Genomic DNA, 17,405 nt, shown 5'->3' with positions numbered 1-17,405 from the left:
AGAAGGGTGCCAGGAGCAATGTCTGAAAGTCAAGAGAAGAACTTGACTTCGGCAGATAACATAGTGGTTCAGGGTACTGGGTTTGGAGGATACACTGAACAGAAACTTCAGACTTAAGTCCTGGCTCTGCCCTTAATGCTGTGAAGTTGAGCAAGTTCCTTTACTATTTCAAACTTTAGTTTCCTCATCTGCAGTGGGTGGTTAAATCTCCCTACCGGAAAGGGTTATTGAGTGGATTAAATGGGATGAAGTTTATAAAGTATCCAGCATTGCGTACAACAAGAAGTAGGCACTTTTTAGGTAGATTGCCTTTTAACAACAATGAAGACAATGATAATGAAGATGATAAAATGCGGGGTTCCCAGTTGATGGTTTGGGTTTCAAGCCTGGATCTTAATCCCAAAGGGGAAGCAGTGTAGACACTGTGAATAAGAGGTATGGCAGAAGGCCAGGCAGGGGAACCCGCCACACCTAGAGGACGTGGGTTTGGGGAGCAGCTTCCTGACCTCCCACAGGCACCCTAATGCCCCAGACTTTATCCCCATCATGAGGGGCAAGATGGGATGCTCTTTGCAGGTACCGGTTACCACTGGAGAGATGTTACCAAGCACTGGTTGGTTCTTGTGCTGAGTCATGTTTTCAACTCTGCATAATGACCACTCTTCTATGCCTGGTGTCTGTGGTTCCCAGAACTCCTCTTCCTGGGTTAGAATTACCACTGGGAGGAACTTGATGAGATTTGGAATGCGAAATTAAAGGAGAAGCTGTTGTTCTCAGGAGACACCAACTGTCAGACATGGTGGCTTTGCAGACCTTTCCACCAGCTCTCTCTTTGAGGTTATGCAGCCAGATGTAGTGGTTCCTCAGAGATCCCCAGGCTCTGCTGTCTCCACCCACTCTAGTGCCTCAAGCTGAAGTAAAGAGTGGCTGTTTCCTTAATCCTCTGGCTGTACCCTCCAGATCTTTGCTCTTCTAGCTCCTTCTACATTCTTGTAAGCCTTGATTCCTGTGTCTCACCCTCTATTATCATAATTTACAGTAGCTCTGCTTGCTGATCTAACTCAGAATGATGCATTGTACTACTTGTTTACTGCCTGGATGATGCTCGGTTATCTAGAGTAGGATTTGGGCATCTCTTAAATGAACGTAGTAAATATGGGCATCTTTTAAATGAACGTAATAAATATTTTAGCCTTCGCGGGCCATTTGGTCTCTGTTGCCACACTCAGCTCTGCTGTTATAGCATGAAAGTAGTTATTAACAATACGTAATGAGTGAGTGTGGCTATGGTCCAATAAGACTTTATTTATGGACACTGAAATTTGAATTTCATATAATTTTATGTGTCATGAAAGACTACTCTTTTTGTTTGTTTGTTTTTAATCAATCATTTAAAAATATAAAATCCATTCTTAGCTCATGGGCTGTATGAAAACAAGTGACAAGCTGGTTTGGGCTATAGTTGGCCAACTTCTGATCTAAAGGAGAGCTGATAGAATCAGCCAGATCTGCACATAAACCTTTGTTGTCCCTTATTATGTGATGGTGGGAGATAGATTTAACCTCCCTGAGCGTCCATTCTAAAATGGGGATGTTTACATTGACATTATAGAGTAGGTTGTTGTGAGGATTAAATAAGATAACACATGGAAAATCTTTAGTTGGCTGCTGGGCACGTAGTTCATGCTCACCATTCGTCACCATGACTGTGATGCGTGGCACCGCTGTGTGGTGCTTGCAGCTCACTCATGCAGTTAAAAGGGAACTGAGGGGCTTTTGCAGCTGTCAAGACTTGTACTGATATTTCCACAGGCAAGGAAAATGATGTCTAGGCAAACGAACAATGAGAGAATTCCTAAGGCTTAGCAAATTATCTACCATACTTGAATAAATATTCGAATGTGGGTATAGAGTGCTGGTCAGCAATTCAGTCATCAATCACATTGCTACGTTACTAGTGATTCTTTCTGGTGCAGCAGTGGGGATTAGCAACAGGGGCATAGAGACTGGAAGGAGGGAAGAAGCAGGAAAATGGAGAATTTGATCTGGATTATATGACTGTGTTTAAGTGGTGGGATTATGGGTGATATTTAATTTGTTGGTTGTATTTATTTTTCTTCCAATAAAATATTCAAGTTATGCTGTGAGAGGTTATTAAAAAATAGAAATCCTTTCATAACAGATTGAGTAAACATCGTGTTATAAAACATATAAGCTCATTAAAAAAATAAAAATAGAAAAACGTTCTAAAATTTTCAAAGTAGTTTGGCTACTACTTATCTTTCAGTTTTCATCTCAGATGTCACCTCTTGTAAGAGGATTTTCTTGATCGAAAATAGCCATCCACGTCTATCCCTCAATTACTGCGTCTCATTGCTCTATTTTCTTTACTTCATAGCACTGACTCCTGTCGGACACAATTTATTTGTTTACCTGCTTTCTCCCACTAGAATTCGAGTTCCCAGAGCGGCACCCTCTCTGTCCCCTTGTGACACAGAAAACCGTGCTTCTGACTGACAGGCTACCCCCTCTTTTACTGGACAAGGAAGAAAGTAAAGCATCAGTGTTCCAGAAGGTCAGACTACTGCTTTAGCTGCTGCTGGGCTAGCTGTCTTCTTGGTGACAGGTTATATTCATTTCTTTCTCCCCCATGCTAACTTTTAAGGAGGAGGAAACATCTGGAATATTGTCCTGGCTACAGCAAATAAAAAACCGCTTACACTTGAGGCAGATGGTACCGTTAAGTAACAACATCTGGAGCTGAAAACCCAGCTGACAATAGGGGTAATTGTCAAAATATTTAGAGACTACCCGAGTCGATCATTTCACAGTATATCTTCATCCCTGCCAAATTTCTGATTCAGTCAGCAGACCTTGAGTGACTTTCCCCTGTGTGTGTATAGAGCCATGGACTCCGTTCATCCACTGAAGATGAGGATTGGCCTCAGTGCCAGGCCCTGTCTGTAGGTCCCCAACGGGAGTGTTTGCCTGAAAAGTCTTTTTAAGATCACCACACATTAGGAAGGAAAATGCTTTTAAGATATTATGTTTCAGTGAATATCTTTAGCAATGGACTTGCTGGAAGCCCTAATCTGCTTTTCTTCCAAAGGGATGCATCTTATTATCTTTAAAATCATCTTGAAATGTCCTGTTAATATCCTGGAAATGAGGCAGAATGGTGAGGCGCACAAAACATTTCATCTTAGAAGGCTTTTCCTTGCTGACTAATGCATTTGGTTGCTGAAGCAGGGGAAAGAAAGCTGTTTCCAAATTAAGCTCTTAATAGGTTAGCTCACTGGTATTAGATGTGTCCTACTTGGTTTTCAACAGAAGACATACTGTTTATTACATTTTGGCCTTCACACATTCCTGGGCCGTTGATGTTTTCTTTTGTGTCTATGAGCTGATTAGTGTTTTTGCTCAGATCAAATGGTCCTATATTGCATCTGCTGTTTTCTTCCAAATAATTATTTCCTGAAATCTCAAAGCTATTCTTGCCTCATTAGGGAGCTGGTTTTATATCAAGAGGAAAGTATTTGGGAAGTTGATCTTTTAAAGCTGACTAATGAGAACTAGTTGAGACCACATTTTACTGTGTGGCCAGAGCGAGGGAGGTAATAAGGAAGCTGGCCAATGCCTGAACATGTGGGAAAGTAGAAGATGAAACCTTTACCACTTATGGTTGTGGGGTCCTAATTTTCCTTCTCTTTGTGGTGTGAGAACTTCTAACTGAAATTGACTTATAAAATAATCAGACATTGGACAGTGGTAGAGACAAACAGAAAACTGACATAAGAAAACTCCTCAGCCCGGGTCATGTGGGAACCCCTCGGAAAAGAGCGTTTACTTTCATGCTTTGAAGTTAAAGGTTATGAGATGAGCAAATCAGACAAATTACAAAATCACATCTCAGTAACTGTAAATTATAGAAAAATAAAGAAGACACTCCAAAGAAAAAAATGAATATTAAGAAAAAAGAAAATGTGGGAAAGAACAAATACAAAATTTTACAAATGGAAAATGTACCCTTTGAAATAATTTTCATGGATAGTTTATATAGAAGACTGTATAGAACTGAAAATGAAATTAGAAGATATATCTTGGAAATCATTCAGGGAGAAGAGGAATGCAGGGTATGAAGGAAAAGCTTTGAGGTACTGAAGATCACATGAGACACTCTGGTATGATAATTACAAGGATAGAATAGAAAATGTTAGGCAATAGTTAAAATAAAATAGTAGAGAACGACTCAGAATTGAGGAAAAAAGTCTATTAGACTTGATATAAAAGTAGTATAATAATTTTTGAATAGGAAAACCAAGCAGTTTCACAATCAGATATATTGTAATGAAAATGTAAAACTTCAAAGACAGAATGAACTTGAAAACTCTCATAAAGACAGATTACTTCAGAAATCTCACCAATCAGATGGAAAACAAGCTGATCATCATCAAACATGTATTCCATAAGACCCTAAAATAACTTCTGAGTTATGAAAGGGAATAATATGTACCATGTTTCCCCAAAAATAAGATGTAGCCGGACAATCATCTCTAATGTGTCTTTTGGAGCAAAAATTAATGTAAGATCTGGTATTATATTACATTACATTACATTATATTATATTTATTAAATTATAATATTATATTAATTAAAGACCCAGTCTTATAGTAAAATAAGACCGGGTCTTATATTAATTTTTGCTCCAAAAGACACATTAGAGCTGATTGTCTGGCTAGGTCTCATTTTCGGCGAAACATGGTATCTAGAACTTTCTATCAAGCTAGACTATCATTCAACAGTGAGGTTAAAATGGCATTTTCACACTATAAAGGTTGACAAGATTACTACTTATATGTCCTTCCTGAAAATCAAAGCACAGATAAACAAACAAAATTACAAAAAACTAGTAATGGATGTATTTTATTAAGATGGAAATTAAACCTGGAAGAAGATGTATAATGCAAGATCAAGGGAGAACAAAACATTGGTAAACATGTTGGTAATACTAAATAAATATTAGCTATAAAAATAGTAAAATTAATTTGGGAGAAACATTTGAAATCAAGGAAGACTCAAACTCCTAGGCAACAATGTGGCCAGTAGGGGCAGGAATTCAGAGTTACAGCTTTCTAATTTTCTTGTTTTGTTTAGAAAGAAAATGAAAACATTGATTAATTTAAAACGTATGTAAATATGGATATTGAAATATTAAGGGTAATCACTGAAAGGATAGAAACAGAATGTATAAACTCCTATTAGAAGAATTAAAAGGGAAGTAAGATGGAAGGACAGAAACAACATCTTTCACAGTGGGACAAGCAGACACATGCCTGTAGACGTGAAGTGGTATGAAGTACACAGAAATATAGTTATATGAAGTACTGAAGTAATGTTCATTTACGAAGTAATTTGCCCCAAAGTGTTGCCCTTAGTACAGTTATGCCTTAGAAATAATTTCCAATTTGTTAGAAATAAAGGGATAGAGAAACTAAGTGGCACAAAAGGGAAGCAAACAACATAGGGCATTCTATGGGAAAAACCGACCTTAGATCTTGGGGAGAGATAGGCATGGAAAAAGCAGGGAGGGGAAATTAGATGAAAAAGGAACAACAAAATGCAATATATGAACCTTGTTTAGATCCTCATTTGAACAAACCAATTGTAAAAAAGCATTTTAAAGTTAATTGAGAAATCTGAATGTAAACTGGAATCAAATAGTGCCAAGGAATTAGTGTTAATTTTATTAGAAGTGCAAATACAAGAGTAGATATATAAGAAGATATCTGTATTTTTGGTAATGCCTTGAAAGTAAGCAAGGACAAAATGGCACGAGATAAAGGAATTGTTATAAAATACTTTAGCAAAAATGCGAAAGGAATTGATGAAGCAAGTGTGGGCAAAATGTTGCTAATCATTTCATTTGGGTGATGCATAATGGAACTAATGATCTCAGGTGCTATATTTATGTATAAGTATGGACAGTTTTATCATAAATATTTAAAGTAACATTTTGATTAAGAAATTTTGAAGATAAAGGGATGGAAAATTACGTACTAGGCTAATGGTTATTCAAAACCCATTTTATATCATATAAACTGGAATTTGACACAGAAATGCTAATAATGGTAGAGATATAACCTAATGATAACAAACAATTGAAGCTATAGCCATCATGAATTTGTATGCACTCAGCAGCATAGGCTCCAAATATGTAAAGCAACAATTGGCAGGGTTACAAAGAGAAATTTAAAAATCTATCACCCTGAAGAAAGTTGTAACACAGCGTTTCTAAAACTTACAAATCACGGAGGCAAACGATTATGATGAATATTTGATTTCAGTAACATTTAACAAACTGATAAAGAAATATGTGATTTCTATCCCAACATATACTCGTATGTGCTCTTTAAACACACAGGGTACATTCATAAAATTTGGCTACAAAGGAAGTCTCAATGAACTTTAAGAATCTGTATCATATACACTGTGTTCTCTGAACACACAAAAAAGATTAGAAATGAATAATAGAAATAGAATAGAAATCCATGGTTTTGAGAACTTGCAAATAATCATATGTTTAGAAAATTACAGTGGAAAATTTGAAATATTTAGAATAAAACAAAAATAAACAATTGCATTTTAAAACTTGTAAGATGTAGCTAAAGAAATTATTGAGATAATTAACAAAACTCAAAACAGAATATACTTATGCAATTGATAGAATGAGACAAAGTATAAATATACAATTTTATAAATAAAAATAAGCATAGCTACAGATAAAGTATTTATATTAAAAAAACTATGTACAAATTAATCATTTCGTGCCAAAATTTCTGATAAACTTGAGGCAATCGATAAATTTTTAGAAAAATGGGTTGTCAAGTTTGACTCAAAGAGAAATAAAGACAAATCAATCAAGTGACCATTAAAGAGACTGAACTAAAGTCTAAATTCCCTCCTTCTTCCACCTTTGTCTAACGGTGCCAACCACAGAGGGTTTATTTCATTAAACTTTCAACAATAATCCTCTTTTATTATCAATTGTTCCCAAGGGAAAATGTTCAAACTAATTTAAAACTCATATAAACTTATTATTAAAATTGAACAGACGGTGTGCAAAAAACAGAAACTGATTTACTCAGAGATGAAAAAATTCCATATAAGATAGCAATAAATAAAATCTAGAAGTATGTAAGACGTATCCTGATCAAATACAGTTTATCCCAAAAATGCAGGATAGGTTAACTATAGAAAACCTATAAATGTTACCTCAATAACACACTGAAGAGGGAAATATATATATACACACTCATCTTCAAAGACCCTTCAAAGACAAAATTCACAAACATTCATGATTAAAAATTCTCAGCAGCTAGACAGTACTTCCCTTTACTTAAAAAAAAAGGATTGCCTATCAAAAAATTCAAACATATGAGAATATCATAATTAATGCAGACAATTTGGAAAAGTTTCCATTAAAATTAGGAATCAAATAAAGATGCCTCCATCATTACTACTATTCATCAAATGTGCTGATGTTCTTACCCAATGCACTAGAATAAGAAAAAAATTGAAAAAAAAAAGCGTAAAGTTTGGAAAGGAAGAGAGAAGATGACTATGTGCAGGTGATAAAATTGTTTGGTTAGAAAATCTAGCAGGATGTATTGACAGTGCATTAATATTGAAACTATTAAGAAACTTCAGCAAATTTTCTGAATTCAGATCGCTATTTTAAAATCATCAGTTTTGCAATATTTCCAGGAACAACCATGAAGTTTAGAAACATGATGAAGTGTAAAATGACCCTAGTCATAATAGCAAGAAGGCAGGAATATTTTTAGCAACACTGGGCAGAATATTTATAGAAGAAACTATAAAATTTATTGAAGGGGATAAACAATTCCTGAAAAATATATGGAAAAATATAACATATGTATAGCTGGGAAGAGTCAATGTTTATCTGTAAGTTCAGAGAAATTCCAATAAAAATTACAGTAGTTTGTGTGTGTGTGCTTGTGTATGAAATTTGAAAAGTAGTTCTTGTATTCGTATGGATGAGTAAAAGGCCAAGAATGAGCTATATAATTTTAAAGAAAAACAAAGGGATCTCTTGATATACCAAATGTCAAGATTTTTAAAGAGATTTTGCAGTTAAGACAATGTGATATTGATTAAGTGTTACTGAAATAGCTCAAAGGAACAGATTGGTGATGCCAGAAAAACATACTTGTATATATGGAAACTTTGTAGTGACAGAGAAGCCACTGCATGTCATTGGCAAAAAAATGCAATGTATTATAAATTGTATGAAGGAAATATTACTAAATATGAAAAATAAAAATTTGGGGATAAAATGGAGAATGTTATGAATGCAATGTTGGGAATGATATTTTAACCAGAACTTAAAATGTAGAAATCAGAAGAAAAATATTGATATATTAAGACTTTCAAAATATGATTAATATGAGATACCATATGCAATTTAAAAACAAACATAGACTCAGAGACAAGACTATATATGTGAACAATAAACACTTCTACAATGTATAAAGGACTCCAATAATAATAAAAAACAAATAAACATTGGTGAAGAATATGAATCTTATAGATGAATTTCCAAAAAACTTGATTTTGAAGGGAAAGACCAAAGTATAGAATGATACTTTAAAAATATCAATTGTATAAAAATAATCCCCCCAAAACTATATCTTGTTCATGTGATTCACATATAAATCAAAATCATAAACACATGGATTTAGCAGCTACTCATCTACTTCAAAAGAGCGATGTTTTGGAGGAAAGCAGAGGGACATAAATCTAAGTAGGGTCGCAGGCATAATTTAACTGAACTCATTAATTTTAATTGTGAAAAGATAAAAGATTTGAAGCAAAGAATTATCAAAACTGAAAATTGGCACTGCTGAGTTAGTAAAATGTAACTATGTGGCCATGTTTGAGAAGTAATAATCCAAACGCAGCTTTCAAATCTTTGATTTTGAAATTAGATCTCAAGCCACATCTCAAAACTAACCAGGCTGCCTGTAAACTTTAGGCCATGGGTTGCATTTTTCTCATTGGCTCAGATCTCTCCCTCTGTGACCTCAGTCTGAACGTCTCTCTGTCAGGGCTAGCCCAGCCTGTATAGTTGTCATGCACGGGATTAGGGCAAAAGGTGGGAGTGCCCCTATGGGTAGTCATGAGTGTGTGAAGCCAGAGAATCTGTATCAATAGTATTAAAAGATGGAAATGTGAATGGCAGTATAGCATTGGACAGTGCACCGTCTGCGCAACTATGAAATACAGCATGTCTGCGAGAGTGCTGTAGTGTCAAATTTAGAAGAGACTGTCCAAAACTATTACACACCAAACAAGAAAAGTCTGGAATGGGTATAGAGAGCCATGGAAGTTCTCCAGGGGCAAGAAGCAGGAGGTGGAGTTGAGAGTTTGGGAAGGACACCTCATCGGTACTGGATTTCAGCACTGCCTGTGCCGAGTGGCATGGTGCAAGGGACTGGATCCATGTACAGGTCTGGAGTAGAATGAATACTTCTTTTCCTCCTCCTGGTCCTCTAGCCTGTAAGGCGGAAGCAGGGCTGACATTTTCCCATTTGCTTAGTTACAGGAGTTACCATGTTTCCCCGAAAACAAGACCTAGCCGGACCATCAGCTCTAATGCATCTTTTGGAGCAAAAATTAATATAAGACCCGGTATTATAATATATTATATTACATATTATATTATATTATATTTATTATATTATATTATATTATATTATATTATATTATATTATATTATATTATATTATATTATATTATAGACTGGTCTTACATTATAGTAAAATAGAACCTGGTCTTATTTTACTATAAAACCAGGTATAATATAATATAATATAATATAATATAATATAATATAATATAATATGGGGTCTTATATTAATTTTTGCTCCAAAAGATGCATTCGAGCTGATGGTCTGGCTAGGTCTTATTTTTGGGGAAACATGGTAAAGGATTTATCCATTTAAGCTTATTCTGGAGGCAGAAGGCAGATTTCCTCTGCGGTCCTTCCAGCTGACATCTGCCTGGAACTACTCATGATGTTTGTAAGATTCTAGTATTTCTTTCATGCCTTTCTCACTGGTATCATCTGACAGGCAGGGCCAAATGCTGCTGTGAGCAGTAGAAGCTTTTGTTGAGTAGGGCCAGTGCAGCAGGGAATGGTGAAAAATGAAAGTGCAAACAGTGGTGTGGTGATTTGAATTGAAAAGCTATGGGTTTGTCAACATTAGGTACCTGAAACAGAGACAGCCCACACTGTGGTGTGAAGGTTCCACTTCAATATAACCTGTATTGCCCTGGTTGCCAGATCCCTTGTACTATTCCTTGGGGTACCTGCAGGGCAGTACTCTAGCCACTGCCAATATTTGGGTGTGGTCCTTTTTGGGGATGTACAACCAGATGTACTTTCCTAGTTAGAAATGATTTTATTTTGCTTGGTTGAGGTAGAAAAGACTGAAACAGGGTAGTCGTTGGGTTGTGATGGGGAAGGTTTGCCTCAAGGATACTCTTGAGCTCTCATTCCCAGGCACAGTCTTAGGCAAAATCAGTCTCTGAGGAAGTGCATGCAGAATTATTGACTACCCGCTCTGGTACCCACTCTGGGTGGGCCGAGACCTCTAGGGTGATAGAAATTAGTGATCCCAGCCCTGGTTATAGGTACTAACTGAATGAGCACCTGCCTTTTCTAGACCCGGCTCTTGATTTTGAGGATTTCTTTCTAAGCATTGAGCCTGGAACATAGTGATACATTGTGAGTATATCAGTATGCAATGTATTGCTTGAATCTGGCACCAAGCAGAGTCAGCAGAAGCAAGAGATTTGCAACACTTAGAAGCCCTTCTCAGCCGCAGGTCCAAGGAAACCTTTTTATACTCAAATGAAGATCTTTCCCCATTTTGACATCATTCTTTTTTCTTGTAGCATGGACCCCTCTCAGACCCTCCTCCAAAGGGAAGCTATGTGGCCCTGCACCTAAAAACTCTCTTTATTTGTATGTTTTCCCATTATAATGCCGTTTTCATAAAGTGAGTATCCTGTTATGACAACTAGAATGGAATTGCCTAGAGCCCTTTATCTTATCTTGTGGTTAAAGTGATGTCCTTTTTGTTCCTTTTTTTTTTTTTTTTTTTTTTGGTTTCTCTTCTACCACCAGATCTGGCTCACTCAAATAATTTCTCCTAAATTTAATAATTTAACCCTTATTTATTTTAACTAGATTTATGCCCATTCCCAGATTCTCTTTCTGATCAATATTTCATCCTTACAACATCTACCCACATTTCACAAGTGCTCTCTTAAATTTTTATCGTATAAAGAGGATCCCATTTGTGATTTCCCCATGTTTTGCTTGTTTCATTTTTTTCTTTGTATCAAATGTCTAATACATCATGGTCCCAGGAATAGACATATATCCTCTGTTATTAAAACTTCCTACACTAAACTATATAAACTTGCAACCTCTTAACCTTTCTTCCAGAGCAAGCTCCTCTTAACCAGGCCTGGGTGCTGAATTCAGAAATAACATTGTCCCACTGCCAGATAGAGCTGTGACCTATTTATTTCTTCATCCTATTGTTCCGAGGGTTGCCACGTTACCGTGGTCCCTTGTGATTCATTGGCTCCTCTAATTATAACTCTGTGCTATTTTTGTAGTAGGCCCCAAGGCTCAGGGTAGTTCACCGTATGCCACATCCTGAATATTTCTTCCATTAGGGACCACTTCTCGTCCGTGGGAACATGGATGCGGGGAAGCACCCATTCCTAGGAAGCCTGTTCTGCACATCCCCGTCTAGACCAAAAGAATTCCATGTGCAGTTTTCAGATATTTCCTTCCAGCAGTAATCTAAGACCTGTTATTCAAAATCATTACTCTAATTTCCCATCGGAGGACTTCCTTCTTTCCCTCTCCAATGTAAGACACGTTACAACACATTCCTGATCGTTGGTACTATAACCAGATTGTATTTTATTCATCCCACTGGATCTCTTGCCACTTGTCTATATTTCTGGGTTTGACCCCAGACAAGTCCGCGTATCCACTTGTCATCTATAGCCACATGATCGCACAGCCCTGGAGACATCGGTCCCTAATGGTTCTCCCACAATTTAGCTGATCATAAAGCAAAAGTAGAAGTTACCTCAACAGTCAGGAGCAGCCTGCGCTACCGTGGCTCGCTTACAGAAAACACAGCAAAAACCGAGCACATTACCCAGCTCTGGGATTCTCTTTACACTGGATGTCACCACTGGGGGCAGAGGCATCAGATTTTAAATGTAAGAGCTCAGCAGAATCAAAAGTGCACCCAAATCAGAAAATTGAATAGATTTTTAAAAGCTATAATTTCACCTTGATTCTTGAATATGTTTTTCCTATATAGAAGGTGAAATTCCCCCTTGACCTCTATCCCCAGTTCTAGTCCCCCATGAACTCCCCAGTTTTAACTGTGGTCATCAGTTTTTTTGTGTCTGTGCATATTTCTGTATCTTTGTCTACACATTTTCATACATTAGCATATTACCCGTAAATATAATTTTGCTTTTTTTTTTTTTATAACATGCTGTCTTAGTTTGCTAGGGTTGCCACACTACCACACACTGGGTGGCTTTAGGAATAGAACTTTACTTTATTTTACAGTTCTGGAGGCTTGAAGTCCAAAATCAAGGTGTCTGCAGTCTTGCTTTCTCCTATGGCCTCTCTCCTTAGCTGGCAGATGGCTGCCGTCTCCCCGTGTCCTCACATGGTCCATCCTCTGTGTGTGCACATCCCTGCTGTCTCTGTGGGTCCTAATCTCCTCTGTGTATGAGGACATCAGTCAGGTTGGATCAGGGCCCACTCTATCCACCTCATTTTAACTTAATCACCTCTTTAAAGACCCTATCTCCACATACAGTCACATTCTGAGGTATTAGGGGTGAGGGCTTCAACATATGGATTTGGGTGGCACAATTTAACCCTTAATGGACACCTTTGCTGATATTTCCATGTTAGTACATACAGGTTCTCTAAGTTATAATTAGATTCAGGTGGTAAGAGCCGCCAAATAACTGTGGCTTAATATAAACCACTATTTCTCACACTCATTTACAAAGTAGAGAGTCAACCCAGGTCTGGTTTACTGTTCCATGGTGTCAGAGATCCAACTGTCTTCCAGCTGGTTGCTCCACAGTGTGTCACATTCCTTCTCAAATTCAGCCAAAATCCAGGATGGTTCCTGGAATGCCAGCCATTTTGCTTGAATTCACTGTCAGCCGGAAGGACGAACCTTAAGAATAGTTCCCTGAAGTTACGGACATCGTTTATACTCATACACCATTGGCTCTAACCTAGTCACATTGCAAACCTAACTGAATTGAGAGGGAAATACTGTGTTTCCCCGAAAATAAGACCTAAGTGGAAAATAAGCCCTAGCATGATTTTTCAGGATGACATTCCCTGAACATAAGCCCTCATGCATCTTTTGGAGCAAAAATTAATGTAAGACCCGGTCTTCTTTTCGGGGAAACATGGTAGTATTGTTTGGTGTGAGGACCATATTCCCAGCTAAGATCTAAGCATTCTACAAGGTCTGACAATTAAGCTCACGAACTTGTTGCAACAATGTTGCTAACCTTTTTTGATATCAGAAGGATTATTCATTATGAATTTGTACCAACTGGACAAACAGTTAACCAAGTTTACTATTTGGAAGTGCTGGAAAGGCTGAGTGAAAAAGTTAGACAACTTGAACTTTTTGTCAACAATTCATGGCTCTTGTATCACGACAATGCACCAGCTCACACGGCACTGTCTGTGAGGGAGTTTTTAGCCAGTACACAAATAACTATATTGGAACACCCTCCTTATTCACCTTATTTGGCCCCCAATGACTTCTTCCTTTACCCGAAGATAAAGGAAATGTTGAAAGAAAGACATTTTGTTGACATTCAGGACATCAAGGGTAATATGATGACAGCTCTGATGGCCATTCCAGAAAGAGTTCCAAATTTGCTTTGAAGGGTGGACTAGGCACTGACATTGGTGCAGAGGTCCCCAAGGGGAGTACTTCGAAGGTGATCATAGTGATATTCAGCAATGAGGTATGTAGCACTTTTTCTAGGATGAGTTTGCAAACTTAGTTGTCAGATCTCGTATACTGATAAAGAAGATAAGAACAGTTATCTTCAGGGAAAACTAGCAATGAAGTATATCTATTTTTTTGTTTGACTGTTAAGTGGTTTAGGGTATTTTGATCACTTAAGTAGAAAGTAGTTGGACTATAGAAGGGGGGGGCTTAATTCCAAGTATTTGTTGTGAATTCCAAAAATTGTTGGCCATTCTTGATTGTATTTTGTGTCAAACATCTCCCGTTTGCCCTTCCAAATTCAGTCTGTTCTTCTCTCTCCTTACTGTCTGCCTGGGGAGGAAGCCTGTATGGACTGTTTTCACGAGTTCCTTTGCATTCTGGCTTCCAGTTGGGTTGTTCTAAAAGGAAGCCCTGAGAAAATCAGTGTGGAGAGTAACGTCAGGGATTTTTAACCCTTGGATCCCTCCCTGTGAGATGGCCTTAGGATGGCTGTGTCCCATGAATAAAAATCACTGCACTTTTCAAGGCCGCCTTTTCTGCTTGGCTTCTTCCCCTGTCCCTTTGCCTCTTTCAGCCTATGAGTAGTATAGGCTTTTCCACTCTGAATTATTGCACTCCCTGCTGTGGTTTCCTTACACTTCACTCATAGCTGTGTAAATAGATTTTTTTTTTAAATTATACAATTTGTGTAGCCCAACCGATTCCTGTCAAGACCCTAATGGAAGTACTGAGGTTTGAGGTGATGGTTCTGTAGTATTCCAATAGCAACCTTAGTTTGTGCTGTGTGAGATTTCCTCCTGGTTCTTATCATCTATTTGAGCAACTTGTTTCACCTCTCTGGGGTTCAGTTTGTTCATCTCCAAAACAGGAAACTGTCTAGACCACAGTCTAGAAATGGTCTAGATTTTGAGTGTGCACCAAAATCACACGGAGGGCTTGTTAAAACACTGATGGATGGACCCTACCCCCAGTGTCTGATTCAGTAGTGCTGAGGTAGGGCCAAGAATTTATGCTTCTAACAAGTTCCCAGGTGATGCTGATGCTGCTAGTGCAAGAATCTCACTTTGTGGGACACTGGTCTAGAAGATGACCTCTAAGACCCCATCCACTTTAGTAGTCAGTGACCTTATATCAACACACCAGTGTGGCATAGCTTCATGTTATGGTTCTCATGAAATGGTTCTACTGGTTGTCTTTTGGAAGAATCCTTCCAGTAAGTTACCGAGATACTGTGCTACAGCCGTCTAATGAGATGGCCATCATGTTGAATTATTTAGCAAATATAGAAACTGGGTCAAAGGGCCTATACTTGAAATAAAATCATTCAATACCAGGTCTGGTTTTAGAGGGCACATTCAAGTATTTTCGATGAGTGTAGTACCTCACTAGATTTCAATATCTAAATGTTTTCATTTGTGTCTCATTTTTACACTTGACTTATCTCTGAATTCTGTTTGGTCAGAAGACCAGAAAGTAAAAGAATATGCTTCTAAAACACTTATTTTGTTAACCTTTGTTAAACATGCCTGAGCTTATATAAGACACCATGTCTTTATTTTTTGGTGGAAAGGAGAGGGTTTTAGGGATAGGATCCAGAAAAGAGAAGAAATAATGAAGTATAATAGTACTGTTTCTCTACTGTTTTATTTAGTGATTCAGTGGAACGAAATAGGAAGAAATATTTTGGGTATATGGATATATAAGGAGGAGATTAATAAATGCAGAGCAGAACTATAATAAACAAAGTACACTGGTTTTCCCTCCATAGTACTAATCAGTTACACAGGAAGTTCAACAACATAAACTATATGTTTAATGTGCATTTATAAATCTACAGATAAGCACATGTACGAGTATAATGGATACCCGTGTATGCATATATATGTCATATAACTGTCAGTTTACCATTATTTTAGAACTCCTTATCAAGAACAACAACAAAAAAGTTTAATTCAAGTGATTAGTACTGTTGCAGTGTACAGTCCTAGTTCATTCTACCTTGTGTTAAGATTATGTAGGAGCCAGTAATTTTTGTGGCTAGGATGTGCTATGCAAATGGTCTGGGGGTGGTATGTACCTGAGAGCAGCCTGCGCAGGGTGGGTTCTGTTAGTAGCCAGTGGCTACATTATGGGCCAGTAAATGTTGTTTATGGAAGTCATGAGGAGATGCCTGGACTTAAGCAAAAAAAAAAAAAAAAAAAAGAAAGAAAGAAAGAAAAGTCAAAGCCACAGATAGACCAAGGATTAGAAGTCACATGAAAGGGAATTGAGGAGTAGCTGTTCTCTCAACAGTTGATGAAACTTTTACTCTGGCATTTTTCTCACCTGACATACTTCATCATGGCTGGACTCCATGTGGATTCACTTTTGTCCTGGGACAGTTGGAACTGACAATTGCGGAACATGTCTCAGTCATCTGCTAGCATCTAAGTCTGCAGACTGACACTTGTGCCTGATTTTTTCTTCTCTGCCCAACACCAACTATTATGGTTCCCAGCATCTATTAGGTGGTCAATAAATGTTAAAGGATAAAACATATATAATGCCATTCAAAGAACCTTCTACAGCCATTTGGATAAGTGTTACAGTTCTAACAGCCAGAGGGGCATTCTTTTATTTTGTTTTAATTTACTGATACCACCACCTGTCATGCACATTGAGTTATATTGTGCAATTTTTCAATAATGATGTGATTCTTAGTAAGCTGTGTGTTTCAGATCTGCTGGGGTGCTTGAAGCTATTCAATCCCTGGATGTTACGTCACACCTGAGCTCAGTAATATAAATTTCCCATTAACAATGAGCTTAATGAGCCTCTTAACAATGAGCCTCTTTGATTTCTGCCAGTCTTTAACTACCTGACCACTTATTTATTTCTTATCTGTTGGTACATAGAAGGAAATAAAAGAAGATATGCAAATACGAAGGCTGGAAGCAGACATAGGACAGATTTCCAATTTCTAAAGTCTGTAGTCTAGAAACCAAGCAGAGAAGCTTGTGCTTTGTTAAACCAGATTAAATCAATGAGATGTTTGAATAAACCAAACTTAAAATATCTGTGGGTTTGTGGTGAAAGAGATGGACAATACTCCGATAAGATCTGGTCTAGACTGGTGTCTGGAGCCACTATCCTTGTGGCCCAGGAAAGTATTCTGTTTTATTTCCTCTCTCCTTGCCTCCCTGCTTTTCTTTCCTTCTGAGGTGGGATTGTGAAAAATGTCACTTTACCAACAATAATTCTAGATACGGTTGCAAGGAAAGTACAGTATTTGAACTTGCTTAG

Source organism: Rhinolophus sinicus, chromosome 5, assembly GCF_057876585.1.
Source record: "Rhinolophus sinicus isolate RSI-liver-muscle chromosome 5, RSI-T2T, whole genome shotgun sequence".
Classification (NCBI taxonomy): domain Eukaryota; kingdom Metazoa; phylum Chordata; class Mammalia; order Chiroptera; family Rhinolophidae; genus Rhinolophus; species Rhinolophus sinicus.
Note: the sequence above shows the minus strand (reverse complement) of the source record.